Genomic DNA, 27,884 nt, shown 5'->3' with positions numbered 1-27,884 from the left:
GTGGCAATTTGTTGCACATTCGCAAGCTTGAAGGTGCCCATAACTTTGCTATATGGAAGAAGCAATGTTATAATGTGATGTTGCAAAAGAAACAGGCGAAACCTATTAAGTTATAGGGTGTGAAACCGGTTGATATGGAGATTGAAGAATGGGAAGAAGTGGACGAGTTGGCTCGCTCCACGATCATGCTTTGGGTGTCTGACAATTTACTTTTCAATGTAGAGAATGAGCAGACAGCATGGGGCATGTGGAAGCGTTTAGACGAGTTGTATGCACAACAGAGTGCTGCCAGTAAAGTGTATTGGCTTAAGAAGCTTATGGATCTCCGCATGAAGGAGGGCATGCACATGTCAGTGCACCTCAATGAATTCAATTCTATTTTCAGCCAACTGACAGAGCTGAAATTCACGATTGATGAGGAGTTCAAAGCTACTTTTCTGCTATGCACATTGCCCGAGAGTTGGGATGTATTCCGGACAGCTCTTAGTAACTCAAGTGCTTCACTTAAGTATGCAGATGTAGAGAGTTCTCTCTTGATGGAAGAGATGAACAGGAAGAACACCACAGGTGGGTCTTCTAATGCATTGCACTTGAGAGGCAGGTCTCAACAGAGGGAGAAATCTGACAGTAAGGACAGGGCACGCAGCAAATCTCGTAGGAAAGATGTTGTGTGTCATCATTGTGGAAAGAAAGGGCATTATAAACGGGAATGCTATGAGTGGAAGAAAGAGAAGAACAAGGGTGCTGAAACTGATGCAAAGGACAAGGGAAATGCCAAGAAGAGCACTGTGTTGATTGAGGAAATCAATGTTGCTAGTAGTTGTGACAGTGGCAGCAGCACTGATGTACTCAATGCCTCTTCTGTGGATGCACATACCCTTGCTATGGGTTCTGATGTGGACATGCATACTTGGATTCTTGATTCAGGTGTCTCCTTTCATGTAACACCTCATAGGGATTGGTTTACACAGTACTCAGGTGAGGTGCAGGGCACTGTTTATTTGGGAGATAACTATGCATGTGACATTGCAAGTATTGGCAGTGTCCAGTTTTCCTTTGCTGATGGTATGACTTTTGTTTTGCACAAAGTGCGTCATGTGCCACAACTCAAGAAGAGTTTGATTAGTACAGGGCAGCTAGATGATGCAGGCTATCACACCACTTTTGGTGATAGCAAGTGGAAAATTTGTAAAGGGGCCCGGATTGTAGCCAAGGGTTGTAAATCGGACACTTTGTATCCTTTGCATGTATCTAGTGTGCGTGACCATGTTGTCGCCGTAACCGAGCAGCCAAGTGTTTCTTTGTGGCATGGCCGGTTGGGACACATGAGTAAAAGAGGAATGGAAACTCTGTCTCGTTGTGGTTATTTGCCGTGTTTGAGGTATGCTGATTTTTCTCATTGTGAGCACTGTATTTATGGTAATCACAATCAAACACCGCACAAAAGGTCTCTCTCTTTGAAGTCTGACAGGTTAGACTTAGTGCATTCCGATGTATGTGAAATGCCACAGTTGTCCTTAGGGGGAAAGAAATATTTTGTCTCGTTTATCGATGATGCTACACGTAAGGTGTGGGTGTATCCAATACGTGCTAAAAGCGATGTTTTGGATATTTTCAAGAAGTTTCTTGCGTTTGTTGAGAATCAAACTGACAAGAAGCTTAGGTCTTTGCGCTCAGACAATGGGGGGGAGTATGTATCAAAAGCATTTATTGACTTTTGTGCTACTAAAGGTATTAAAAGAGAGCTCACGGCTCCTTTTAATCCCTCTCAGAATGGAGTTGCAGAGAGGTTGAACCGGACTATCCAAGAGAAAGTTCGGAGTATGCTGTCACATGTTGCATTACCTCATGGTTTTTGGGCAGAAGCTGTGCAAACAGCTATTCACTTGATTAATCGCTCACCTAGCAAGGCTTTGGGTGGAAAGGTGCCTGAGGAGGTGTGGTCTGGCAAGCCACCCTCATATGCACATTTAAGAGTGTTTGGTTGTGAGGCCTATGTTCACATCCGGAGTGAACTGCGCACCAAACTAGAACCAAAGTCTCATAAATGCATTTTCCTAGGATATGGTGAGGATGGTGAAATGGGGTATAGATTATGGGATCCCGCATTACGGAAAATCATACGCAGCAATGATGTCATCTTCAATGAGAATTGCATGCACAAACAGCCCACAAAGGTGGAGGAAGTGCGCCGGGTTGTTTTTCGTGAAGATGTTACATATGGACAGCCAAGAAGGCCCAATGTTCAGCAGCCTTTACATGCTGAAAATGGTGCTGAAAATTAGCCATTAGCTGCTGAAAATCAGCCCCAACAAGTTGCCATTGATGCACCACAGGTAGGGGAACAGGTTGATGCTCCTAGACCGCCCGTTGTTGCGATGCAACCGGCTGAACAGCCTGCTGTTTTTGATGGTTTACAGGCTGAAAATCCACCTGTTATGGATCATTGGGTGCGTAGGTCTACTCGGGTGACAAGGCCCCCCGATAGATATGAACCGTCTTTGGACTATGTCATGCTTATTGATTGTGGTGAGCCGCCTTGCTATAAAGAGGCTATGCAACGGGAAGACAGTAAGAAATGGTTCAAAGCAATGGTTTCGGAAATGCAGTCTTTGGAGAAAAACCATACATGGGACTTGGTTGATTTGCCTAAAGGGCATAAGGCTCTGCCATGTAAATGGGTTTACAAGACCAAGGTCACATTTGACGCTTCTTCTAAATACAAAGCACGTTTGGTTGCTAAAGGGTACAAGCAAAAGCATGGTGTGGATTTTGATGAGATTTTTTCTCCTGTTGTAAAGCTTGCCACATTACGTTTTGTTTTAGGCCTGGTTGCTTCTGAAGATATGGAGTTAAAGCAAATGGATGTCAAAACAGCGTTTTTGCATGGCGATTTGCTTGAGATGATCTATATGATGCAGCCAGAAGGTTTTGTGTCAAAGGGGCAAGAGAAGAAAGTATGTAGACTCTTGAAGAGCTTGTATGGTTTGAAACAGTCTTCCCGTGCATGGTATCACAAGTTTGATACATTCATGAGGTCTCAAGGATACAAAAGAAGTAATTCTGATCACTGTTTGTATATCAAAACGGCAAGTGATGGATCTCTTCTATTGCTGATTTTGTATGTTGATGACATGCTTATTGCGGGTAACAATGTCACGGAGTTGGATGCACTACAGCAAAGCTTAAAGCATCGCTTTGACATGAAGGATCTTGGTAATGCTAATCATATTTTGGGCATGCGTATCTCTCGAGATAGACTCAACAGGCGTCTGTATCTATCTCAACGAGATTATGTTATCAAAGTGCTACATCGTTTTCATATGGATGGGGGAAAGGCACTTGGTACTCCGCTGCCTCCATATGTAAAACTGACTGCACGTGACTGCCCAAACACCAAACACAGATGATATGCGGGCTGAAATGGCCAAGATTCCTTATGCATCAGCCGTTGGCAGTTTGATGTATGCTATGGTTGCTACACGTCCGGACATTGCATTTGCGATGGGAGTGGTAAGCAGGTACATGAGCAATCCTGGCAAAAAGCATTGGGAAGCAGTGAAGTGTATCTTGAGATACTTGAAAGGCACTAAAGACTTGTGTATTTGTTTTGGGAAGAGTGAGACATCTGTGCATGGTTTTACAGATGCAGATTTTGCTGGACATCCAGATTGCAGGAAGTCTACCTCTGGATATGTGTTTACATTCACAGGAGGTGCAGTTTCTTGGATTTCTAGACTGCAAAAATGTGTTGCTTTATCTACCACTGAGGCTGAGTATGTGGCTGCCACTGAGGCATGCAAAGAAGCTTTGTGGCTCATGCGTTTGGTAGAAGAGCTTGGCATTAAGTCACCGGTTCCTGTGCTACACTGTGATAGTCAAAGTGCTATTATGCTTGCAAGGAATCCTGTTTTTCATGCCAAGACAAAGCACATAGAGGTGAAGTATCATTTTATGAGGAGTGTGCTTGATGACAAGAGCATTACACTTGTCAAGGTGCACACAGATGACAATCCTGCAGATGTTTTGACCAAGAGTCTTCCAGCAGAGCGGTTTGCATATTGCCGTCAGATGATGGGTGTTGGATGAGTAATTGCATGATCAGCTGTTGTATCATAGTTAGCTAATTCTTTGATCTCCCAAGGTACATTGCCTTTAGGTGGGAGGTTGTTAGGGAATAAAGGCCTAAGTGCCTTGTACTTATAACTTATAAGTTAAAAAGACTTATAAGTGAGGGGGCCCAAGTGTGAATGGCCCCCTAGTCACTTACTCATATACTCAAATGTGAAGCCCAAAAACAATAGCGTGGCTTTTCCCAAAAATTAAACGAGCTCTCTCTCTCTCTCACGTTTTCTCTGCGTGTGCTCTTTCTGCGCCAATCTCCCCTTCTCCTTCACTCTCATTGCATAGGACAGCAAGTGGGCTCTCTCTCTTGCTCCCCCTCAAAAACAGTAAATTCAGCACGCTGTATTTACTGGTTTTTGCCCCGTTTTCAGCCCCAAACAGTCCCCTAACTGTCCTCTGCCAGTGGGGCACGATTCCCAATGGTCCTAGCGTCCGTATGGCTGAAAAACAGTAAAATTACAGCGCATACACAACGCTGATTTTGCACATGTACGGTGAGGTTATGACCCTCACCAGTGCCTGCTTTGGAGCAGCAGCTAGCTACCCCTGTTCTTGCTCTAGGAGGCTCTTGCCTCAGCACAAAAGCATGAACCCACACAACTGTACATCAGTCAAATGAGTAGCCCTCTTGTGGGGCATCACATAACTGCACGTAGGGGAGAGAGAGAGCAGTGTGTAGCGTGCAGGGCATCACTCCTAGCACCACACTGTACATGAGAGGGAAAGGAAGCACTCCATAGCTCTTAACTTGTGACAAAAGCTGAAATGAGGCCTCTCCCAACATAAAATTCAGCGCCACTTCTTCTGCAAGAGGAAAGTGCATGAAAGTTCGACACTTGGCGCATTTACAAGCATTTGCCCGTTTCGGGTTTGTAGCTTAAAAATATCCTGACCGGTTGCCCAGTTGACTTCGCGGCAGAGTTATTGGCACATCATCACTATGTTACAGATTCCAAAAAGATGATTACAAAAGGGACGGAGGCCTATACTAGCACCACTGTTGAAAATGGGTTGCCTAGACTCCAACCTAGCAGGAAAGATGGATTTATTGATATGAAGATCGTCACTTGGGTGTTTGCCTCTATTAATTGCCCTGGCTCAAAAGCGTCTGGATCACCCAAAGAGGACTACTCCCATATAGTTACGTATAGTTCGGGGCGGGTTGGAAAACCGCCGAAGCCCCAAAACCACGTGATTATAAATCTTGGCAAAAAGTTTGCTGAGGGCTCACTTGTGAGCCGCAGGTTCAAAAATTTGCCGCAATTGCCAAAACAGCACCTCGGAGGCTCCTCAGGCCATTTTGGACCGCAGGGACCAGGGGGCTTGGTTATGGCCCATGCGGGGCTCTCAACTTCAAGACATCCCTTCAGGGAGCTCTTGGAGCCATCGAGGCTCATGGGGCCGACGGGCCCGAAAAACGTCGAAAAATTGTCCGCGAGGAGGGGGGGATGTGTGAGGGACTCCATGGGTGTTATGGGGGCTAGCCATAGGACCTTCAAACTTGACTTGGAGCCACGGGCAACAAACGATCCTTCAATGTAAGCAAAGTTAGCACCTAGATTCCTTTGCAGCCATCGCATCCTTCCAGAACTTTCAATTTGCTCACCACATGATCTAGTCATCCATCCAGATAGGAATCTTGATGCACTAGTATCTCATTCCATCATTCATCATTCTTCATTATTATACATTCATTCAAATTTCATAAGACAAAACAAAATTCATGGTTCTTATTGTCAATGGAAAATTATCGAATTCATTCCTGGGCCGCTGTCGCTCCCAATTGCTTTCAGATGCATTCTCCTTGCTCCTATCAACTGTAACCTGTACACAATTGGCCGCCATGAGACTTTCTTGTCAGCTGTTTTTGGGACTGGAGGCCTTCAGGGAGGTGTATATATTACTATTGCGGACTCATGGTACCAGGCTATTGTGGGCAGAGGTATCATTGTGCCAGGTAGGGCCCAGTGGGTTACTATGCAGGTTCATGGTAGCCTTATGGGCCTCTTGAACATTTATGCGTCCAACTTGTGAGTGCACGGCGTGAGTTTTGGTCATATCTTTGCCTCATGAAGAGCAGTGGTGTGTTGGGGGGGACTTCAACATGTTGGAGGATCGTTCGAATAGGATAGGAGGCAGCCATACTAGTGTGCACAGGGTTGAGTTGGCAGCTTGGGAGAGTATGTATGACCTCGAGGATTTCAGATGTGTGGCAGCTTTCAACTGAACCATAGTTAGAGCTTTGAGATGCATGCAGGGAACAGGTTTGGGCATAGATGCCTCGCTTAGTCATTGAGGAGATGCAACAAAGGCTTGATACACCAATCGAGTTGGAGGAGCTTCATGAGGCCCTTAGGGGTAGCTGCCCAGGGGAGGATGGTTTGACTCCCATCTTCTTTTTGGAGTGCTGGGAGCTGCTTGGTCATGATCTTTGTAGTGCTTACTAGCACATTCTGCACACTAGAGAGATGCGTGACGTCATGAGTGACGGCTTGATCTATCTTATCCCCAAGGAGGGAGGCTCCTTGGACTAGATTCGGCAGTGGCGTCCCATCACTATTCTCAACTCAGCCTTCAAAATCTTAGCAAAGGCTCTGAGTTTGAGAATACAACCGCTTCTCGAGAGTATTATGCATGAGACCGAGACATGTTTTGTCAAGGAGCGTAGCATCCTTGACAACATCTTTACATTTTGGGAGGCATTTACCCTCGCACGTCTCCGAGGAGATGATCTTGTGATACTCCTCTACTTTGAGAAGGCATATGACAGACTTGACCTGTCACAAAGTGATGACGTGTCTGCCTGAGAGCATGCGGGAAACCCTAACCCTGACTGCTGCTGAAAACCCTAACCCTAAAACCTGCAAACCATAAAATCTGCAAGAAACTCAACCCTAATCCTAACCCTAAAAACTGTCATAAACCCTAACCCTAACCCTAGGGCAGCGCTGATCTGATGACGTGGCACTGTACGGCCCTACTTGGTTATTTGGATCGTCTGTCGACATTTGACAAAGCAAAGAAAGAGAAGAAGCGTGTTCGATTTGAAGAAGTACCCAGTTCTTTTTCTTCTTCTTCTTCTGACAGTTCTTCTAGCTCTTCAGATTCGAGCGAAGAAGACAGAAACGGTAAAAAGCGAAGCTAGAAACAACGCTTCGGAAAGGGCAAGAAAAAGGCAAAGAAGTCTAAATCTCGCCGAGTGAGTGGCAGTTCTACAGAGGACTCGTCTACAGACAGTTAAGACTCCGATGACGGAAAATTTTATGCGAACAAGAAGAATTTTTATAAAGCCAACCAGTATGACTTTCTGGAAAATGAAAGCAAGAAAGTTCGAGAGTTTAAGGAAGGTGGACAGTCCATCAAATTTGACACTTTTTCAGGACACAAAGATGCTTCGAACGCTTTGTCTTTTATACAGCAGTTTGACATCGCTTTCGCGGGAGGACGCTACTCTGAGCACTCCAAGATTCGGAGAGCTGCCTCTTATTTTAAGGGGAATGCTCGAACTTGGTAGTCCACACTTCTTTTAAACAAGACTACGCCAGTTAAATGGCTGAAATTTAAGAAGCTTTTTATTTCTTCTTGGTTGACGCAAGAGTATGAACGCGATATACGAGCTGCTTGGAACCATCTTCGAATGACCAAGAGAGATACAATGGATGCTTATTGTGAGAGGTTCTGGAGCTCTTTTCTACCCGCCTCTTCATTCAAAAAGATTTCGTTCAGAGAACAGATTGAGCGGCTCACCTTGGGTCGTAAAGGAGATCCTTGTTCCTGAACAGATTTTGGCACATAAGGATACGAAGAATAAAGGTAAATTCTGAAGGCGGTTCTTGGTTAAGTTCAAGAACTATCCTGCATTGGATGCGAAGTGGATGGAGAAGGAGGACCTAGCAGATACTCCTCAGGTTGTGAAACTTTACCTCGATGCCTTTGGTTTAGCATAGTCTACTCCAAATGGAACCCATAATTCAGCTTGGCCGGAGATTTGGTGCAGTGGGATGCACAAGAGGGGAGTTACTCCGCTCCTTTGTCAACAAATGCCTTGATTTAGATACTAGAGTCACTGGTGTCTCTTTGAGCTTCAGGGATACTGAAAGCTGACAGTATTCTGCTGTATGACTTTATGAAATGGAATTCTTGATTATGATACTGATTTGTTCTTGACTACTTTTAAGTGCAGGAAGTAATAGACGAAATGATTGCAACATTTGGTCTGATTGATCTCGAATAGACATGGTTGCAATAGGGGTTAGTCAATCGGACATCGATGAGGTCCTGATTGGATCTAGATGCGATTGCTAGCTACATTGCCGATAAATCATGGTCTAAGATCCGAATGTATGTTGAATGTTATGTGATGTCCTGTGATGTCTAGTGATGTCCTGTGATGTGATTGTCGATTGGTACATGTGCTAGATGTGTGTTCCTAGTACGTAGGTACTAACAGTCAGTGTCTGCTAAGACGGTTTATGGCTTCTATCTGTTTTGCAGGCGTAATCGAGGGCAATTGCAATGCTTTCAAGAGGGGGGTATGTCACAAAGTGATGACGTGTGTTCGAGAGTGTGCGGGAAACCCTAACCCTGACTGTTGCTGAAAATCCTAATTTTGGAAACCCTAACCCTAAAATCTGCCAAAAACCCTAACCCTAATCCTAACACTAAAAACTGTCATAAACCCTAACCCTAACCCTAACCCTAACCCTAACTCTAGGGCAGCGTTGATTTGATGACGTGGCACCGTACGGCCCTACCCGCTTTTTGCGGCGTAAAATACGGAAAAAAAGGGCCAGCTTTTGGCGGCAGCTTTTCTCTACGCTAGTATGAGAAAGACAAAGAGAAAGAGAAAGAGGATACTTTGCTTTATTTTATGCTTTTGATTTGAAGCTTTTGGGACTCTGCTTTTGGCAACCCTTGTAAACAATAAATAAGCGGTTTGGGCACACTCTGCAGAGCATTTGGACGCAGAGTCTGAGAGTGAAACCCTAACTGCCCTCTTGTACTGTGAACATTGATTAATACATAAAGAAATACCAAAAGGGGCGCCAATCTATGAGGCCAATATCTCTAGGCACGGAACTCCGCCGGGCCAGTGCAAATCTGTTGTGAAGTGTGAACTGTTTTGAAGTGGTTATTTGGTGCTGTCGTGATTGATTCTTGACTTGGAGTGTCCAAGTCTGTTACATGACCGGGACTTTCTTGAGGGCAGTGTCAGCTTTCTACAGGTGTGCACAGTCAGGTGCTTTTGGCAGTTGGAAGAGGGGAACGCTTCATGCTCACGCGATCAGTTAGACATGGCTGCCTGCTTGCCCCCTTTCTTTTTCTCTTCTATGCTGACGCGATGAGCAGATTTTTGACTTCACAGGAGGTTGGTTTGCTAGGATTAGCACTTCCTACTAGGAGAGATGAGCTTCTGGATGCTGAGTTTGCTGACGACTCAGGCATGTATTTGGAGGGCCAGGAGGCCAATTTGCTCAAGTGTGAGCAAGCTCTCGAGGTGTTTTGTTGTGCATCGGGAGCATTGATCTATTGGAGGAAGACAATGGCTTCCTAGGTTGGCAGTGCTCCCATGCCTACTTGGTTCTTGGAGAGGGTTTAGGTGGATCCCCCCAAGGAAAACCGTACTCTATTGGGGCTGTCAGGTTGGTTTGGATTCATCTCTAGAGCAGCAGATTGCCTCTCCTCCTCTCCATTAGGGGGAAACTGCTCTATTGGAGCTCAACATGGCTCTCTTTGGCTGGCAGGGTTGTAGTGGCCAACCAGGTGCTTTTAACTACTATGTGGTACATCACGTCTTGCTGGATCTTCTCGAGTTCATGCATTAGACATCTGGAGAGGCTGATCAAGAATTTTTTGTGGTCAGGGCGTGACACTCAGTCAACTCGGGCCAGAGTTTCCTGGCATGTCATCACTTTACCTTGCTTTTAGGGAGGGTTGGTGATGATTGATCCATCATGGCAGAGTAGAGCCCTCCTTGGGAAGCTTGTGATTAGAGGACTTCTTCCAGGGGAGTAGCCCTGGAAGGAGTTATTCCTACACCGGATTCATACCTAAGTCCCTCAGCTGGGCGGCCCATGGAGCCCTTCCACCAAGTGGGTTTTCATAGAGATGCGCAAAGTTGTCCTCAGCAGGAGTTGGGAGGATGGCTTTGATGTGAGCCTACTAAGGTCTTGGGAGCAGCTGCGGAGTGGCCTTGAGTAGCACTGGCCCACTTGCATTGAGGAGCTTGAGGTAGCCTCGTGTTTGGAACCCTTTGGTCAGTAAATAGCGAGGTCACATGGATGGTAGCATGCCTCATGTTTCTTGGGGTACCATGGTAAGGGTCTGACACATACTTTTGGGGACCGACTGCAGTTTTCAGGTCTTCCCGAGGAGATTCAGAGCACTCAAATGCGTGTGATGAGGGGGATGCAGAGCATGTGCCAGGACATTATAGAGGCTATGCCTGCTGAGTGGCATACCATCTTGAACCGACAGCTCCCCGCTAGATGGGGGCTTTCACGCGTTTGGAGGTCCTCATTGGAGCTAGGGCTTGTTGAGAGAAAGGATCTTGCATGTACTTTGAGGTTCAGGGAGAGGGTCGTCTCCACAAAGTCTCGGTTGAGGCACCACAGGTGGCAGAGTGCTGATTTCAGAGGATCTGAGTTGTGGGCATTAGTGGGAGGACTTGTCTCTTAGATCCTGACGCGACAGATCTTGGGTCAGGACATTGACGGCTTTGGGCTTAGGAGAGCCGATCTTTGGTACGAGTGTAGTGGGACTCGGGAGAGTGGTTTTGACAGAATTCTTTCTCTCAGCAGATCACCCAAGGACCCTTTTCTTTCAGTACACAACTCATCTAAGGCGCCACATTTTGATAGCAGGGAGAGAGACTCGTCTTGCTGCAGCACTTCATTGGCAGGAGGAGGGTCTCACAGCCGAGTTCTTGTTAGTTTTTTTGGGAGCGCTTGTGGGATAACAGACAACCGAGGAGAGTCACCATGTTTCAGTTGCTAGTAGTGCATAGAGCTATTGCAGTGGGGAATTGGTTGGTACACAATGGTCTCTCGGTAGAATGCGCAGCCTGTGGTCACCCACTGGAGACTCAATGCTGTTTGTGGGACGGCCCCATTGTCACAAATTGGTGACGTGGCAACCCTAGAAGTTGTCCCAACTTATGGCAAGTGACACAACAATTAATCACAGCATGCTGTCATGCTGTAGGATACCCAAAAATCACGTTGACTTGCTGACGCGGTAGGGCGTACGGACTTCGGCGTTTTATGCTGGTTGTACGATCTCCGCGTTTTACGCCGACTGTATGGACAGATTCCACAAAACGCGCTGATTGCTTTTGATGGCAACTTTTGGGACAATTGCTTTTGGAGATTATAAGCTTTTGAATTTAGAGATTTTCGGGCTCTGCTTTTGGGGCATCCCTTGTACTTACCCGCTCTCTTGTACTTTGAACACAGATTAATACAAGAAGAAATACCGAAAGGGGCACCAGTCTTTGGGGCCAATACCTCTAGGCACGGAACTACGTCGGGCCGTGTCAATTTTGTGAACTGTCTGTGCATTGAATCTCTGTGGTGTCGCGGTAGAATCTTGACTTGGGGTGCCCAAGTTTGTTACCGTGGTATCACAGCACGACCAATTTCTCTTCTATTGAGAAATCAGATCCTTTTCTCGCGACACTTATGGATTCCAACAAGAAACAGTCGACTTCTTCTGGATCTGCGAATGCGGGAGGAGATCACGAAGAAGATTCTCATGAGCAATCAGAGGAAGAGTACGGCCCACCTCGGCCTACTCAGTTCGAGATTGAAGAGATGGAACGTCGACAATTGGTTGACGAGGCAACAAAGCAGATGATTAAAATTGCGAAGGATCCAAAATTTGCAAAAAGTGCCGATTAATCATTCGAACACAGAATACTTCCTGTAGGGGTTCTTTGGACCTCGACTCGAGAGCCAAGATCGGTTCTTCGTGACTGATCGAATCTGCAATGAGGTAGCTTCACTACACAAAGTATCAACTAAACCATCATCCTTGTGAACAATCACATCTTTATCCTGCAAAACATCATGCTCGTGAATAATCACATCTCGATCATGCAAATCATCATGCTTATCATTATAATGCAAATCATGTGTGTCGTGCTTTGGAGAAGAAAAGACTGAGAGAGTCTCCTTTTCCTGATTCTTGTCAATTTGCGTCCGCACACTAGAAAAGAGTCGAAACAACTCTTGCATGTGTTGGGCTCTCTGCGCTTCACTTTCTAACCGTCGTTCTTCGCACTTGCGATCGAATTCGGCTATTCTTTCTTCGCACTCGCAATCGAATGCGGCTATTCTTTCGTCGCACTCGCAATCTTGGTCCATCATCGTCTTGACCAAAGCCTCCATCGGATTTGGTACAATCCTTGGCGTTGATGGGGAAGGGGGAGGGTCGGAAAAACCTCCCGGTTTAGGGTAAATTCTTCTTCGCCACTCCCATGCTCATTACCTCCATGCGAAGTATCCATTCCACTTCGGGTAATAACCATACGCTGAAGTCTTGGGTTCTTAAGTTCACCAGGAACTTGGGTTCTTGTGGTTCTTGGGTTCTTGGGGGTCTTGAGGTTCTTGAGGGTCTTGAGTCTTGAGGTTCTTCGTTAGCTTGCAATCTGTGTTAGAGAAGGATCTTCTCTTACCGAGCTCTTCTCTTTCCTGCGGGCGCACCCCTTGGCGGCCTTGCACTCACACCAAGGTTGCTTTTTCCCACCTCACGTCGATTGGCCGGCCGCTAAGTGCACGGTCCGCTCTCAATGAGTAAAAGAGGCACAAGGGGAGGTTGGACAAGCCCTTCTTTCTTGGGATTCCTATCACTCTTCAAAAACACGATCAGGAATCGACACGCCCAAGTGGACTTGGGTTACGTGCGACCACAACAAGTAAAAAACATTATGTGGTTCTTTCCTTGAGTGATACAGAACACTGCCAAAGCTCTAATACCAATGTAAGGTGCAGCGGAAGTGAATGTTGAACTTTGCTCAAGATGAGTGCTCCTCCTTTTACTTACGGAAGGGAGAGCCTTCCGTTCCTTTAGTGAGAGAGTGCAATGGACACAAACAAAGTGGTGAACACTGTGAATGAAGGTGCTGAGACTGAGAGATAGAGAGAGAAGATTACGACACCAGACTGTTGTCAAACTCTCCTCCGAAGGCCCCACTCTATGGCGAGAGCAGTCTACTATTGATTGCACAAATCTCTACAATGCTTTGAACTTGCCGACGATGTCGACGACGATGAGGATGGCGACGAGATGGGCTGAAATCTGAAAACGCTAATGGCTGATATCTGCAAATCTTTATCTATTGAATTCTGACTCTATGTCGGTGACGACGGCGATGACGACGATGCAACGACGACGCGCTGAAAACGCAGATGCTGAAATCTGTGTTTTCTGGGCTGAATTTGCAAACTTTGGTGGATCTGACCGTGCGGCGATGATCTACTACGGGAAGGTGTGATCTACGAGGTTTGGGGGTTCTATTGCGGAGTCTGACTGTTGAAAACTGAAAACGCTGATGCTAATGATGGTCTTGTCACGGAGAATCTACAAAACGTTGTGTTGCTTTGCTGATCCAAAAACGCTAGGTCTGTTCTGATCTTGCTGCAAAAACGTTGGGGGATCTGCTATGTCTACTGTCGCCAGGCTGCTGCAACTGCAACACACTGGGCTGAATCTGCACTTGAAGAAAACGCTGGCTGTTCTTGGCAGAAAGCGCTAAGTCATCCGTCGGTGTGTGTCTTGCTGAGAAGGTGCGCTGTTGGATGTCAGGTCCTTGCTGCCTGTTCTCCCAGAGAATGCTAGCGCTAGGGTTTCTTATATACATGCTTGTCAAATTGCCCTACCCAGTTCCCAACAAAAGTCACTTAATAATAATAAGTGAAAAATGACTAAATAGGGAAAATAGGTCTATGCACTGTAAAAATGCTCTTGATGGGTTCTGACTGTAATCTGATGGTCATGCTGTGTGCAACCAGAGGATATGCATCTACTCTAAGTGCCTGGACATGCACGGTCTGCGAACAGACTCACGAAAGTGCCATAACACTTCCTAAGCTAGGCTAACTGAACTGAACTGATTTCATGTCATGAAGTAGCTTGTCCACGTACACATAGGGTTAGATGTGCACATGACGTTTTTGGTGATGCCTTTTGGCCTTACCAATGCGCCAGACTTTTAACCGAATGATGGATAGGATTTTCAGAGAGTACAGATCTTTTGTTGGCACTTTCTTTGATGATGTTATAGTCTTCTCCAAGGATGAGGCAGCACATAGACAACATCTGCTCTACAGGTCTTTCAGGCATTGCGAGATCACAAGTTAGTAATCAATGCCAAGAAGAGTGAATTTTTCTTATTGGAGATACACTTTTTCGGACACAGATGGACCTGGCCAAGATTGAGACTATACGTGATTGGCCAGATTTGAAAAATGTTCATGAAGTAAGAAGCTTTTTGGGCTTATGTTCTTTCTATCGGCGGTTCATTAGAAAATTCGCAAAGGTTGCTTCCCCTTTGCATATCTTGACACAGAAAGGAGTCCCTTTCTCGTGGGGACCCAGAGAGGTGACTGCCTTTCAGACTTTGAAAGAGAAATTGACTACAGGACCAATTTTGACTTTGCCGGATTTGCAAAAGTCATTCGAAATATATTGTGATGCTTGTGGTCGTCGTCTGGGTGCTGTCTTAATGAAAGAAGGCCACGTCATTGGCTGTGAGAGCCGATTGTTTTCAAGGCCGGAATCGACAACACAGATTTATGAGAAAGAGCTTTTGGCAGTTATCCATGCTCTTACTCAGTGGCGACATTACCTTCTTGGAGCTGATTTTATGGTCTTCATTGATCATCAGAGTTTACGCTACTTCTTGTCACAGAAGCAGCTTTCGGAAAAGCAAATGCGATGGGCTAACATCTTGTCACGGTTTCACTTCCAGATTGTCCATGTACATGGACATAAGAACTTGGTGGCAGATGCTTTGTCTCGGAAGCCGTTGGTCTTGGCTATTTCCGTGCTTCATCATAGAAGCTTCGAGGACATGGTCGATCAGTACGCCACGGATCCAGATTTTTCTGATGTATTCAATCAAATACAGAATGGGGAGGCAGTAGCGGGATAATCCATATGGCATGGCTACTTTATGAAGAAAACGATGTTGTGCGTTACACAACCGTTCAGGGAAAAGGTTCTAACTGAATGCCATTGTCCACCATTTACGGTTCACCGCGGCATTGACACCACCTTGAAAGGTGTGGAGCGTTACTTCTTTTGGCCGAGACTCACGAAGGACGTGGACGATTTTGTACGCAGTTGCTTGGTATGCCAGAAGGTCATGTTTGACATGTATAAAGCATAGGGATTGTTACAGCCTTTATCCATTCCCACCTACCCTTGGGAAAGTATTGCTATGCATTTCATTTTTGATCTCCCGAAGACACAGAGTGGACACGATGGTATCTGGACTGTTATTGACAGATTTAGGAAGAAAGCTCATTTCATTCCAGTGAAGAAAAGAGTCAAGCTGGATCATTTAGCGAGACTGTTAATGTCCCCAATATTCAGATTACATGGCATGCCCGAGACAATAGTTTCTGACAGAGATCCCCAATTCACGAGTTTGTTTTGGAAGGCTATTTGGGAGAACATTGGCACACGGTTGCAGTTTTCGTCATCTTTCCACCCGCAGACAGATGGACAATTTGAGATTGCAAATTCAATCGTACTGGATTTATTGAAGTCTTACATTTCTGATCAGAAGACTCAATGGGAAAAGTTTTTGCCCTTGGTGGAATTTGCCTACAATAACACGATCCACTCTTCGACGGGGAAGGCGCCATTTGAGATTATTGAAGGTGCTACAAAGGTTCTACCCTTCCTAAGCACGAAAGATAAGATTTTTGAAGCCGATCAGGACACGAGGGACTTGGACACTGCTTTTGCCAAGGTTCGGGAGGCTTTAGCGAAATCTCAAGAAAGACAAAAGAAGGTAGCAGATTGACATTGTCGCGATTTGAAATGAAAGGAAGACGATTGGGTGCTCTTACGTTTTGAGAAGGCACGCCTGAGAAAGACAAAGGGAAAGGAGCGGATTTTTCCAAAGCTTAGCATGAGACACTATGGACCTTTCCAAATAAAAGAAAAGATAAATGATGTCTTCTTTAGATTGAAGCTGTGCGATACTAGGAGAATTCACAATGCTTTTCATGTGTATGAGACCGAAATGCTGCAGTCATTTCGTCTTTCAGTTCCTGCACTCAAGTATGTCAAGTACAAATCAATCAGTATAATTTTCATTTTAAAAAATTCCAGTTCTTAAAGTCATACAACAGAATATTGTTAGCCCAGTAGTATCCGTGAAACCCAAAGGGACATCAATGACTCTATATCAAAAATCGGGGTTATTTGTTGTCAAAGGAGCGGAGTGACTCCCCTCTTGTGCAAATCCGTTGCACTAGATTCACCCATGCTGAAATTGGGGTTCTATCGGAGTAGACTACGCTAAACCGAATGCTTCAAGATAAAGTTCCACAATCTGAGGAGTATCTGCTAGGTCCTCCTCCATCCACTTCGCATCGAATGCAGGATTGTTCTTGAATTTAACCAAGAACCCCTAATCACTTTACCTTTAATCTTTCTATCTTTATGTGCCAATATCTGTTCAGGAACAAGTATCTCCTCGCTTTCCTCCACTCAGAATTGCTAATCTGGCTCCTCATCATCGGGCACATCGCCTTTAAAAGGCTTCAAGAGACTATGGTCAAAGATTTGGAATGAATTTGAATGTGATTTGTCATGTGATGCCCGGTGATGTGACTGTCGATTGGTACATGTGCTAGATGTGTTGTGTCTAGTGCGTCGATAGTAACAGTCAGTGTCTACTAAGCACTGTGACATAAAAACGCGTTTCGGCCCTTCGAAACGGCGAAACGGCCGAAACGTTTCGGTGAAATGGGCGAAACGAGAGGATGTTTTTTTATTTCTCCCCTTTTGACTTGCTGACCCAAAACGGGTGTTTTAGGACTTTTAAACCCATTACAAAGCTTTATGAGGAGGACTCTAGCTAATTTCTTATTGATATTTGGGCATTTTATGTAGTATGGCCAAAACTCAACTCATGTATTATTGGTCTTTTGGTTAGGACTCAAGATTCAGATCATGTATTAGGAACTTCTGGTTTGATTTGAGTCCTGATTCTTGTTTTGAGAACATGAGTTTAGACATTGTTATTTGTTTTACTGTTGTAATTTATCATGGTTTTGGCTTGGCTAGGTATTTCAATTTCAGCTCTTACCTTGTTCACTCGTGACTCAAGTCTCACATCTAGATTTTGGTATTTCACATGTCTTGATAGGTGAATTGTATGTATATTCAATGTATAATTATAAGTACATACATGTAAAACGAAACCTATGTTTTGCTTTCTCTGAGCTCTGAAACGAAACGTTTTCAGAAACCTCGAAACCCCGAAACGCACGAAACCCCGAAACATTTCATGTCACACTACTACTAAGACAGTTTATGGCCTCTGTCTGTTTTTGCAGGCGTAATTGATGGCGATTACAATTCTTTCAAGAGGGGGGTATGTCACAAATTGGTGATGTGGCAACCCTAAAAGTTGTCCCAACTTGTGGCCAGTGATGAGGGGACCCCGGGGACACATAGCAATTAATCACAGCATGCTGCCTTGCTGTATGGATACCCAAAAATCACGCTGACTTGTTGACATTGGCTCTACGGATCTCTGCGTTTTACGCTGACTGTACGGACAGATTCCGCGAAACGCGCTGATAGCTTTTTATGGCAGCTTTTGGGACAATTGCTTTTGCAGATTATAAGCTTTTGAATTTAGAATTTTTGGGGCTCTGCTTTTGGGGCATCGCTTGTACTTATAAATTAGTGGGCAGGGCCTCACTTCTCAGAGCATCTAGACGCAAAGTCTAAGAGTCAGCACCTACCCGCTCTCTTGTACTTTGAACACAGATTAATACAAAAAGAAATACCAAAAGGGGCGCCAGTCTCTGGGGCCAATACCTCTAGGCACGGAACTACGTCGGGCCGTGTCAACTTTGTAAACTGTCTGTGAAGTGAATCTCTTTTGTGTCATGATAGAATCTTGACTTGGGGTGTCCAAGTTTGTTACACCCATGGCATAGCAGGTTTGGCTTCGGATTCTTTGGCTGATGCCCTCACTTTCTACAGCCAGCCAATACACTTGGGTGCTGCAGCTTGGTCCACACTCACGGGCCCAACGCTTCAATTTGAGATGGCTTTTGCGAGCAAGATGGTAGTGATTCAGGAGGGCAGGCTTGCACTCCAGCCCGCAAGAGAGCTCATTCTTTGGGAGTGGTGAAGTGATAGAGAGTGGTGCTGGGAGCTCATTTTTAGAGGGTTTTGAAGTCAAACTTGAGAAGCTAGGAGGGCAAAATTGGTATGTAGATTGCATGAGGCATTCTATGGCCTAAAACAAGGCTCAAGGTAGTGATACATGAAGTTTGAGAAGTAAATGCAGTCCCAAGGGTATGAATGGAGCTAGGAAGATCACTGCTTGTATACTTGGAAGTTGAACGATGGTTCACTTGTCATCTTGATACTTTATGTCGATGATATACTCATTGCTGGGAAGTCCAAAGATGAGATTGCCATCTTATAGAAGTCACTTAGCACGCAGTGTTTTATGAAAGATTTGGGAGATGCGAGTCACTTTCTTGGTATGGGTTTCATCTAGCGAGCCCGCTGCTTTCGCATCTTTGAGGCTCATCTTGTCCCACCGGTAGAGATCGTTCGTGACATATGGGTGGAGCTGATCCATAGTACATACACTTAGGAGCCAGTTTGAGAGACTTCAGGGCAGCTCCGACCGCATGCAGGAGCGCCGTGAGGCCTTTTTGCGATTTTGGCGCCCATGGCCCTTCTTCACCATGGTTCAGGGTGTGCCTAGATGGCATGACTGGCCACTAGTGTGGTTGTTTCGTCCTCCTATCTCTTGATCTAGCCCTCACTTCACATATCTTGTCTTCTCATGGGGAGAGTCTCCCCATGGGCAATTTTATTACCTAATGGAAGGATCTTTTTCTTGCAAAAAAAAAGAACAAGAGCTTCCAGAAACATTAATTTAACACATGCTGAAAGTTTTTGCAAAAACCCTAATTTGCTGCTAGAAACCCTAATTTTCCAAAGTCCTCAAAATCAAAATCCGTTTGCGTCAATGCGTAGAGCTCATCGAGAGGATCAACTTTGACTTCTGTTGCGTATCCAAGTTCTGAACGGCTGAAGAGATTTTTAGAGGCCTTTGCAATATAGAAAAACATCAAAAAGCATGTTATTAGAGCTTCTTAGGGCGAAAAGGAACTTCTGTTTCTTCTTCTCCTCCTCTTGTCGTTTCTTCTTCATCCCACCTTATAGCTCCCATCTGTAGGTTGACATAGAACCAGTTTTCCTCTTGAAAAAGGAAAGAAAAGACAATTGTGTATATCTCCATGTTTTCCATCCATGTTGGTAGATTTGCAGAGGGCAAGGAAGCAAGTTGTGCTTTGATACCACTTTAGTAACTTCTGACGACGGATCGAAAGGGAAACACGGAGATATTTTGCAATCTACACACTTGGCAACACTTTTAGTACTTCAAAACAACTTCAAAGAGAAAGATAGAGAGAACCCATGCGAGATACAGAGTGGCGGAGTTCCACCCCCTAGACGCCACAGACTAGCGTCCCTATCGGTATTTCTTTATTATCAATTCACGAAGGTACAATTTTTGAGCCTTTCCTTTGCTTCTCCACGCGGTAGAATAATGCCAAAGGGAGACCCCTCGTCACATATTTAAAGGCCTTTGGCCCAAACTCAAAAGCTGTACATGAAAAGCACGTAAGTTTAAAAGCAACTTCTTTATTCATGTTTTAGGCCCCTCGGCCAAGGTTCTATAAGATAATCGGGTTGGGATTTTCAATCCTAACCCCTCTTGATCTTTTAGGCCTCTCGGCCATCTTTAATAAGTTGGTAAAGTCTTCTGTGTGTTCTTCTTCTTCTAGGGTTCAAGCCCCTCGACCGAGATCTATTCCATTGGTGAGAACTTGATGGTGCCACGTCACTGACTGGTCACAATTTACCCCTACGTTGATTTTTCGGTGAGGGCACTCCCGTTTTGCTGGGGTCTCTCAAACCCAACCACGCGTCTGCTACAAGCGGAGATGGTAGACCGAGAAGAAATGGTGGGGTCAGGACTATGCCCCATTATTCGTCGTCCTCAATGAAAATGAACCAACAAGAGGGAGCTTTCCCCGTTCGTCGACGCTTCTCCGCCTTTTCTTCACAGCAGCAGACACAGATGGAGGCTCAAGCTTCGCCACAGAGGGACTCCAATGAAGTCCCCTCGCCTGACTCCGCTGAGCTCACTATTCAACTTGCTCTCTCACACATAGAGCAAGCGAGACTAGCTGCAGAGATGGAACGCCTGTAGGTGACTTCCGTCATCTGCAAAATTCTCGGCACCAGACCGAGCAGAGGAGAGCTACGTGATCTTCTTCAGGCCCGCCTTCTTGCAGAGGTGGGCAAGATCTTGGACGTTCAGTTCTTCAGACGCGGCTACTATTAGATAAAGTTTGAGACCTCCGAGATGGCGTCCAAGGTCATTGCGATGAGCCCCTGACCATCCGAGTAGCTCGAGCCTACTTTCGACAGTGGAGACATGGTTTTGACCCAGCTTCAAATGTTCTGGTAGAGGAGGTAGACCTTCTCATCTCCGTCTGCTTGCTTGGTTTGAGGAGGGAGTACCTACCACTTTTGTCCAGGATGGGCTCAGAGATTGGGACCGTCCTGGAGACACCTCGCATGACAGCCTCAGTAGCTGCCAAGGCGGCGGGCATTCCCTCAGTACGTGTTCTGGTTAGGGACACACCCACTCTCCCGAAGGTCATCCTACTTCCTCAGGTGAGTGGGGGTTGGTTCCAACAGAGCGTGGAATATTCGGGCCTCCCGATCCAGTGTTTCATTTGTCGACAGATGGGCCATCTTGCGAAGGCCTGTCCACAGAGGAGACCCCGACCTACACCACAGGCCTAGCCCTAGCCCTCAAGGGCTGGCCAGCAGCAGTAGGCAGAGGCACAGAGTACTCCGGCAGAGCCACCCTCCGAGCCTGGGGTTGAAGCGGAGGAGGGCTGGCAACAGGTTCGTGGTCGACGTCGGCAGGGGCCACCGCGCCAGCTTGCACTCAGAGTGGTCCTCAGGCTCCTGCCCAGCAGCAGTGGGTTCCCACGAGGAGCCGATTTGACCCTCTTCAGCAGGACGAGGTCCTTGCTCCAGCCTCCGCCTCAATCTCTCCCTCGACAGCCCCTCCTCCCCTTGAGTTCCCCCCCTCTGATCACATGGGAGACCTAGGGGTTACAGACGTGCTTCAGACTCTTTGGCCATTGGCCAAGTTTGTTGTGACACCTCCAGATGTAGCAGGATGTAGACACATTGTGGTTCACTTTTTTGCTGACACGCAAAGTCTGCCATGCTATGTACACATACATGAGGTGTCACAAGGACGTGGCAGCTGTTGACTATGTCACGAGGACGTGGCAACTGCTAACCTTAGTTGTTGGTTTCTTTCCAATGTGATTTTTGTTTTATTTTTGAGACCCTCTTTTTGAAGTAGCAAACGGTCGGACATTGTATGGCGAATGTGAAAGGTAGTTTCACCCACAGACGGGAAGTGGTCGGCACTAGAATTCGTATAGTAAGAGGATGTCTAGGCTCATAGCAAGATCATGTAGGTCCCCCCGTCGCACTTAACAAGTTGGTGGATACTAGGAAGTGAACTCAATAAAGGCATAAAGTCAAGGTGGGACTACCAACAGAAAGTATCCGATAGTTGGGCCACGTTGCACTTTTGGATGCGGTCCCAATGAGGATAGACGGTCAGATGACCAGTGAGAGCCCAACATAATCATTTCCTAAAATTTAGGGAACTGCTATTTTGGGCCGTGAAATGTGTTCGCGTCATTACCTCCGGTATGACTAGGGGAACATTTTACAACTCTGCTGCGAAGTCAACTGGGCAACCAGTCGGGAGATTTTTAAGCGGCAAACCTGAAACAGGAAAATGCTTGTAAATGCGCCAAGTGGCAGATTTTCATTGACTTGCCTCGTACAGAAAAATGGGCGCTGAATTTTATGCTGGTAGAGGCCTCATTTTGGTTTTTGTCACAGGTTAAGAGCTATGGAGTGCTTTCTTTCCCTCTCATGTACAGTGTGGTGCTAGGAGTGATGCCCTGCACTCTACACATTGCTCTCTCTCCCCCCTACGTACAATTATGTGATGCCCCTCGGTTGGCTCTTCATTTGACTGATGTACAACTGTGTGGGTTCATGCTTTTGTGCTGAGGCAAGAGCCTCTTTGAGCAGGAACAGGGGTTGCTAACTGCTACTCCAAAGCAGGCACCGGTGCGGGTCATAACCTCACTGTACAGGTGCAAAATCAGCGCTGTGTATGCGCTGTTAAATGACTGTTTTTCAGCCATACGGACGCCATGTCAGAACCCTTGGGAATCGTGCCCCACTGGCAGAGGACAGCTAGGTGACTGTTTGGGGCTGAAAACAGAGCAAAAACCAGTAAATACAGCTTGCTGAATTTATTGTTTTTGGGCAAGAATCAGAGGGTATATGTCAGTGGAAGTGAGTTTTAGTAGGGGAATTGGTTTCGCGCAAGTTTTGGGGCTGTTATTTTGCCGAAATTTGGCCAAACCAGGTAGTATCTAGTGGGATACAGGTAAAGGATTCCCAGGACTCTATTTTGTAATTTACCCTCTCAAAGTATAAAGAAATACCGAAAGGGGCGCCAATTTTGGGGCCTACAGGTTATCGACGTTTGCTTGGGGCATTCTAGCTTTCGAGCCGTGTGTGAATTTAAGTGTTAATTCCCGTCACAGGCTTCCTTTGCATGTTCTCTGTGTGTGTGTCTAAAGTAAAGAATTTCGGGTGAAAGCCAAAGCCTACCGCCTCACGGGCCGGTTTCATGAGGACTCTTGGACAGAGGAGGTTGCTTTATGCACGGCCCGGTCTTCTTGGGCTTGGGCTAGACACTCTTTGCAGTCACGCCTATCTCGAGGACGCTCGGATGCGGATTACTCCCCATCCAAGCCTGCCTGGAAGATAGCACGATTAGTTGCTGCGGCAGAATCAGTTCTCTCTCGCTCCTCATGAGGATCGTCTCATGGAACATACAGGGATTAGGTGGGCCCCAGTTTCAGTGTCAGAGGGGCCGACTGCGTCAGGAGCTTCAACGATGCCTTGGACCTTCTTATGCTACAGGAGCATCATCTGTGTGAGAGCCACATTAGACGTTGTGGTCAGCTTTTGCATGGACGATATGAGACTTTTTGGGCAGCTGCATTTGGACCTGGAGCCATCTAGGGCGGGGTATGTATGACTATTGCGGATTCTTTGCAGCAAGCCATTGTGGGAAGACGGATTATTGTGCCAAGCAGGGCCTAGTGGATCACTATGCACGTTCAGGGTTGTCTCGTGGGCTTCCTGAACATCTATGCGCTCAATGTGGCGAATGCACATGCAGAGTTTTGGTCTCAGATTGTTGAGTCTTTGCCACAGGCAAAGCAATGGTGCATAGGGGGTGACTTCAACATGTTGGAGGAACCCTCTGATAGGATTGGTGGTAGCCATACTACTGTGCATGGAGTTGAGCTGGCAGCTTGGGAGAGGTTTTGTATGACTCTGTGGGTTTCAGATGTGTGGCAACATTCTAGCTTTGTGAGGCCCCCAGATAGCCAGGCCTTCTCTCGTTCGGACCGCAGAGTGGGAGGCGTGAATCTATCTCTGATAGATCGCTTCTACACTAGGTACCACTTCTGTGACTTGGGTGGGATAGTTGGCATTCTGGCAGGGACTTCCTTTTCGGACCATGCACTAGTGATCCTTACAGTGACTGATCGGCAGAGGAGGGGGAGCACGATGCTACGCATCCCAGAGAGGGTCTTGCTGGACTCAGCGCTTAGAGAGCGAGAGGAGGCTCTTTGGATAGAGAGCTTAGACATGCAGGAGTCTCGGGCTGACAGAGTGGCCTCAGGACTTGCTCAGCTTAGTCGACTCTTTCTTCAGGAGTCTTCGGCTCGCCTGGGTGCAGCGAGAGAGGAGGAGCAGTGTCTCCGATGGGGCGTTTCTTCCTTGCAGAGGATGCAGGAGCAGCATCCAGACAGTCCTTGGGTGGAGGAGCAGTTACAGCAGGCTCGCCAGGAGCTGGTCAGGACAGAGGAGAGGCGCCATGAGTTTGCTTTCCATTGACATGCATCTCAGTGGACCCAGGTGGGTGACAGAGTGACAGGCGCTTTCTTTGAGGCAGTGGGACCCCGGCATATGCATGCCAAGGTCAGCTAGTTGAGGAGGCCCGACAGGTCAGTTGCTTTAGAGCCGGAGGAGATGCGTGCAGTCGCTACTGACTTCTACCGTAATCTACTGTTTGCAGAGCCTCAGTCAGAGCATCAGGATGCATGCAGAGAGCAGGTGTGGGCACAGATGCCTTGTCTTGTGACTGAGGAGATGCGCCAGAGGCTTGAGCTGCCTCTTCAGCTAGAGAAGCTACACACGGCTCTTAGAGAACTCCCCCATGGTAGCTGTCTAGGTGAGGATGGCTTGACTCCCAGCTTTTCCTTGGAGTACTGGGACTTGCTTGGCTCAGATCTTTGTAGTGCTTTTCAGTTCATCCTGCACACAGGAGAGATGCCTGACAGCATGAGTGAGGGCCTGATTTACCTCATTCCCAAGGAGGGTGGCTCCTTGGATGAGATTCGATTGTGGCGCCCCATCACCATCCTCAACTCACTCTACAAAATTCTTGCCAAGGCTCTGAGTTTGAGGATCCAGCCACTTCTAGAAAGCATTATACATGGGACACAGACAGGTTTTGTCAAGGAGCGTAGTATCCTTGAGAACATCTTTACTTTTTGGGAGGCTTCTGCCGTTGCGCGGCTCCGTGGTGAGGATCTGGTGATTCTTCTTCTCGATTTTGAGAAGGCCTACGACAGAGTTGAGTGGGACTTTTTGGAGGGCACTCTACCCAAGATGGGCTTTTCAGATGCTTGGACCAGAGGGGTGTCAGCTTTGAACAGACGACACACAGTGAGATACTTTTGTCAGGAGGTAGAGGTGATCGTTTCATGCTCACACGTTCGGTCAGACAGGGCTGCCCTCTTGCCCCCTTCCTCTCTCTGTTCTATGCTGAGGCGATAAGCAAGTTTTTGGTTTCACAGCAGGTTGGTTTACGTGGCTACTGGACGCTTAGTTTGTAGACGACTCAGCCTTGTACTTGGATAGCCAGGAGGCAAACCTTCACAGGTGTGAGCAGACTCTTGAGACTTTTTGTTGTGCATCAGGCACATTGATCAACTGGAGAAAGACAATGGATTTCTCGATTGGTAGTGCTCCTACGCTTGATTGGATGCCAGGTGAGGGTTTCAGGTGGATTCCCCAAGGGACTGCAGTTCGGTATTTGGGCTGTCAGATTGGTTTGGACTTGTCTCCCGAGCAGGAGATTGCTCCCCTCCTCTCTATTAGGAGGAAGTTGTTACATTGGAGCTCCGCATGACTTTCTCTGGCAGGCAGAGTTGTAGTGGCCAACCAGGTGTTGCTGGCTACTATGTGGTACATCACTTCTTGTTGGATCTTTTCGAGTTCTTGTATCAGCCAGGTTGAGAGGCTGACTAGGAACTTCCTTTGGTCAGGGCGTGACACTCAGATAGCCTGGGCCAAAGTGGCATGGCATGTCATCACTCTTCCTTGTTCTCAGGGAGGATTGGGGATCATAGACCCAGCATAGCAGAGCAGAGCCCTTCTTGGGAAGTTTATCGTCAGAGGACTTCTTCTAGGAGAGGAGGCCTGGAAGGAGTTCTTGCTTCAACGGCTTAGTGCTAGGGTCCCTTAGGCTGGAGGCCCCTGGCGACCCTCGACTTAGATGGATTTTCACAGAGATGCGCAGAGTTGGCTTGAGCAGGAGACTGGAGGACCGCTTCGCTATGAGTCTACTCCGATCTTGGGAGCTACTTCGGAGAGGCCTGGAGTAGCGTCAGCCTACTTGCACGGAGGAGCGCCTGAGACCACTTGTTTGGAACCCCATGGTTAGAACTTAGAGAGGCCACTTGGTTGGTAGTCGGCCTCATGTTTCCTGGGGTTCCATGGCAGAGGGTCCAACACGCTCTTTAGGTGACTGGCTATAGTTTTCAGGCTTGTCAGAGGAGCTTTAGGGCATTCAGCTACAGGGCATGAGAGGGGTGCAAACTTGCAAAGTATGTGTCAGGACATCTCAGAGGCTGTACCAGCTGAGTGGCTCACACCTCTGGAGTCAGCAGCGCCTAGATGGATGGGAGCCTTCATGCGACTGGAGGTTATCATCTTAGTTCGGGCTTGCTCAGAGATTGTACCCTCCCTGTTTTTCGAGCTACAGGGTGAGGGACGCTTACACAGAGTTGCAGTAGAGGCCCCACAGGTGGTAGAGTGCTGTTTCCAGAGGATCCGAGTGGTGGGCATCTGTGGGAGGACTTGTGTCATAGATCCGACCCAACAGCTCTTGAGACTGGCCACTCGAGACTGTGGGCTTGGGAGAGTTGTCCACTGGCACGAGTACAGTGGGATCCTGGAGAGTGGCTTTGGAGGGACCCTTTCTCCTCAGCAGACCATCCAGGTGTCCCTTTCTTTTAGTACACTGTTCGACTGGGACGTCACATACTTGCAGCATAGAGAGAGGCTCGTCCTGCTGCAACACCTCATTGGCAGGAGGAGGGTCTCACAACTGAGTTCTTGGCATCTTTTTGGGAGAGGTTGTGGGACTCCAGACAGCGGAGGCGAGTCACTTTGTTCCAGTGGCTGGTTGCACACCGAGCTACAGCAGTTGGGAGCTGGCTTGTACATAGTGGTCTCTCGGCCGCATGTGCAGCTTGTGACCATCTTGTGGAGAGTCAGCTTCACTCTCTTTGGGACTGTCCTTTGGCACAGCAGGTGTGGCTTCGTGTTCTCCGACTGATGCCAGCTCTTTCCACAGCTCGGCAGTACACTTGGGGGGCAGCTGCTTGGTCTACTGTCACGGGACGGCCAGCACTTCAGTTTGAGCTATCATCCACCAGCAGGATCATGGTGATGTAGGGGGGTTGACCTTCACTCCAGCCTGCTACAGAGCTTACTCCAAGGAGTGGTGCAGTGAGAGAGAGGAGTGTTGGGAGCTCATCAGCGGCATGACACACTGGTTTTGCATCTTCGAGGCTCGCCCTGTACCACCAACAGAGACTGTTCGGGATCTTTGGCTAGAGCTGATCCATACTCTCAGAGGACAGTTTGAGAGACTACAGGGCAGCTCCAACCGCATGCGGGAGCGCAGAGAGGCTTTCCTTCGACTCTGGCGTCTTGGGCCTTTTTTCACCATGGTCAAGGGTGTGCTCAGATGGCACTACCGTCCACCTGTGTGGCTTTTCCCTCCTCCCATCTCTTGATTTAGCCTCATTGTACATATGCTGTTTTTTCATTGGGAGAGTCTCCCCATCATGATTGTTGTAGCCACCTTTTGCAAAGGTGGTTGTAGCCCTATGGGCAGTTTCATGAACTTATAGAAGGATCTTTTTCTCGAAAAAAAAAAGCACACAAATCATATGATATTACTAATTAATGCCTGAAAGTATCCAAAAACGGCTTTCATATTGTGGCACCCAAAAACACATTTTCAGTGTCCAACTGCCACATCAGCAATC

General features: G+C 47.0%; 1 protein-coding gene across 1 annotated transcript in view; it reads left to right on the top strand.

Moving 5' to 3' along the window:
- LOC147459646 (transducin family protein / WD-40 repeat family protein) overlaps positions 1-27,884 on the top strand; it is a 133,518-nt gene that overhangs the window by 41,745 nt on the left and 63,889 nt on the right. The window lies entirely within an intron of this gene.

The sequence above is a fragment of the Adiantum capillus-veneris genome, chromosome 4 (assembly GCF_014529385.1).
Source record: "Adiantum capillus-veneris isolate H3 chromosome 4, ASM1452938v2, whole genome shotgun sequence".
Taxonomy (NCBI): domain Eukaryota; kingdom Viridiplantae; phylum Streptophyta; class Polypodiopsida; order Polypodiales; family Pteridaceae; genus Adiantum; species Adiantum capillus-veneris.
Note: the sequence above shows the minus strand (reverse complement) of the source record. Positions and strands in the feature narration are given on the sequence as shown.